Here is a 3,203-nt window from a genome sequence, read left to right as displayed (position 1 = left end):
AAAACCATTATTCTTACCACCCATTTGTTTTCAATGTCTGATTACTATATTTATTTGTTATCTATTTGAATTCAAATACTTCAATCATCTTTATAAAAAAAATACAAAATTACTTCTTCCAAAGAATGTTAAAAGAGTAATATTATCTCATGTACAAAAAAAAAAAAAAAAAAAAAAAAAAAAAAGGTTATTTTCACTACTCATTTGTATTCAAATGTCCGATTCCTAATTCTCCCAAAAAAAAAAAAAAGTCTGATTCCTATCTCTATTTATTATATATTTGTATTCAAATACTTCAATTATCTTTACCAAATATATATATATATATATGTAGGGACTCAATTTGGATTGACCCTGAGTGATGGGTTTTCAGCCCAATAAGCCCAAACAATAAATTTTTAGAGTATGGGTCCAAGAACTAGTACTGTTTTTTAGGAAGGGTTCTACTCATCAATCAATAAGGGATACTTTCGGTTCGCTCTCTGAGGAAAATTATCCTCGGCTCTCTTTCAATTGGTCTCTCTCTCTCTCTCTTTTTCTTTTTCTCTTTTTCTTTCGTGTCCCCCCCTTTCTGTTTTCTTCATTCCTATGTTATATACTCCCATCTCCCCTGTTTCCATCGCACACGTGTAGTTCTTATCCTGGGAGCTCCTTTCTGTCCCATCCAGTACCTACCGGAACCTTCAGCTTAGTGGCCATAAAGCTGCTTAGTTACTGTTCAGGTATCACCTCCACATTAATGCGGCCAGACTGTTAGCTGGAAAGCATTTAATGTGGAGGTGATGGCCTCAAAAGATATTTGCTACCTTCCCCGACGCCTCCTAAGCTATATCCAATTTCCAGTTCAGATACAACTTGGTGGGGTCTTTCCGCTAACATGAAGGTTACCTTGACCTCGGACTTTGTCGTCCTCGGACGTGTGTTATGCCGCTGTACATAATATCTACTCGTTTCTTTCACACCACCCATCTGATAAGAATAAAACTTTCTAGGCTGTCCTCGGATTACTAAGTGTTCTCGATTGGGCCTTTGGGCCCCGAGCCCATTTCTGAGGATTACTATACCCTTTTAACTAACAGGCCCCACAATAGCCCCTCAAAATCTCGCTTTTTGCCACCTCGGGAAAAAGGGAGATTTTGATATCCAACCCCCATTTACTTCGTAGGTTTCCCCGATTTCAGAATGTCTTTTTGTTTGCCCAAGGCACGCTCCTGACGCTTCGGCGTCATGGGCACGCCATTATTAAATGGTAACTGCTCCGCTGTCCCACACGTTCAACGACCTGATGCAAATCTAACGGTGGGGATCCTTTGATTTATGGGCGTGGGTTTTTCCCGCTCCTACTTTTCTGTGCCCTTGTAAAGTGCCTTTCAAATCAGATCTTTTTTCAGTTACGAATCGCTCTCTCTCAGTACGTATTCATTGAATCTGTCTTTTCTCATTACTCCACGCTCTCATAAATACCAAGAGTCCGTCCGAGGAGCTTGTTTTCCACATTTGTAAGTTTCCTTAACCTCCCTAGTTTTCATCTTCTGTATCAATTTGTTCTCTGCTATTGTTAGAAAATGGGTAGATTTAAGCATCTAGTTGATTCCGAGGAGCAAATGGAATCATTTAGGATTAAGTATAGGATTCCCTCAACAGTGGGTATGAGGTACGCTTCCTCCCAAACCTGGTCACATGACAAAAAAACGGGGGAGGTAGTCATTCCCATGGTAGCTTTTGTCGAGGGAGGGATGACTATCCCAATGGGTAATTTGACGAGAAATTACCTTAGGTTTTTCACGTTATCCCCCACGCAGTGCGCCTCGAATATGTTCAGGGTGCTTGGGAGTATAGAGGCTTTAAACGCCTTATACAACTTAGGTTTGACACATCACGATGTAAATTGGGTATATAACCTCAATCATTTGAGGGATCAGGGATATTACCTTAAGTCGAGGTATCCTGCAGTAAGACTAATTCAGTGCCTCCCTACCTCAAACAAGGGTTTTAAAGATGATTTCCTTATTTTTTCCGGGGAGTGGCACGACGGTTCGCCTTGCCCAACTGAAGAGGGACAACCAGGTGGGGTTCCCAAGATACGTCCCTGATAAGTCAGAAAAATTTTTTATTTTTTATTTTATTTTATTTTTTATATTTTATTTATATTATTATTTTTTGAAGCAGTTTTTATTCCTAATGGAATTCTCTTTTTATGTTTTAATTACTTTGCAGACAAACGCGCCACTAGGCGTCGTCTCAGGCTGATCAACAGGGAGAGCCTAGATAGAATTCTACGGTCCGAGATATATGTGAATCCCTCCGACGGCCAATTACGAGCCGCACACTTAATACTCAAGTATAAGCCCGCGTCCACAGCCTTTCAGGCTCCCCAGTACGTGATAAAGGCAAAAGATCCTCGGATCCACCGTATCAGTGTAATCTTTGAGGGATTCATCGTTCCTGAGGGCGAACTTATCCCTGAAGGTGAGCCCTTTACTGAACCATTGTCGGAGGCTATCCTTTCTACCGGAGCTTCATCATCACGCTCCACTCCCCAAAAAGTGGGAGAAGAAGAAGAAGAAGAAGAAGAAATCCCCGGAGGACCTGCAGAGTTGCCCGACTCTGCCGACGAACTTGAAGTTTTTGATCACCCCCAGTCTCCTGAAGCGACTTCTAAGAAGATGGTCATCCAAAGGAGAAGCCAGAGGAGCTTGAAAGAGGTAATTGAGGGTCAGTCTGGCAGGTGGTGGAGGAAAGCAAATTCAGGTCCAAGCACCGCCTCCTCCCCCTCCACTTCCTCAGTCATCCCAACCGATCGTGAATGAGCCCAGTGATCCGAAGAGGAGAAGAGAACGAAGGGCAAAGGAGTGATGGACGCTGGGCGGACTCCTACTACCACTGAGGTGAGGACCAAAGAGCTGCTAAGCAGCAGAAAACAAGTCATGGGACACAGCGAGAGGTAGATAAAACAACCACTCGGTCATCGGATCCCGAGGTCTGGCTTCCAACCCCTATGCTCGATAAAAGGCCTATAAAAGGGGATGCTTCAATTAGGGACTTCAGTGGCGGGCTTGGGTGCCGAGTTGCCTCAGCATTAGAAGAAACACTTCTTCTTCCTAAGGACATGGCTGAGCTGAGAGCGATTAAGAGGGACGAGGTTTTTCAAAACACCAAAAGATACTTGGGCATGGTACGATGCTACAACCGTTACATTATTC

The sequence above is a fragment of the Quercus suber genome, unplaced genomic scaffold, assembly GCF_002906115.3.
Source record: "Quercus suber isolate HL8 unplaced genomic scaffold, Cork oak 2.0 scaffold_270, whole genome shotgun sequence".
NCBI classification, from domain to species: domain Eukaryota; kingdom Viridiplantae; phylum Streptophyta; class Magnoliopsida; order Fagales; family Fagaceae; genus Quercus; species Quercus suber.
This window is presented reverse-complemented; position numbering follows the sequence as displayed.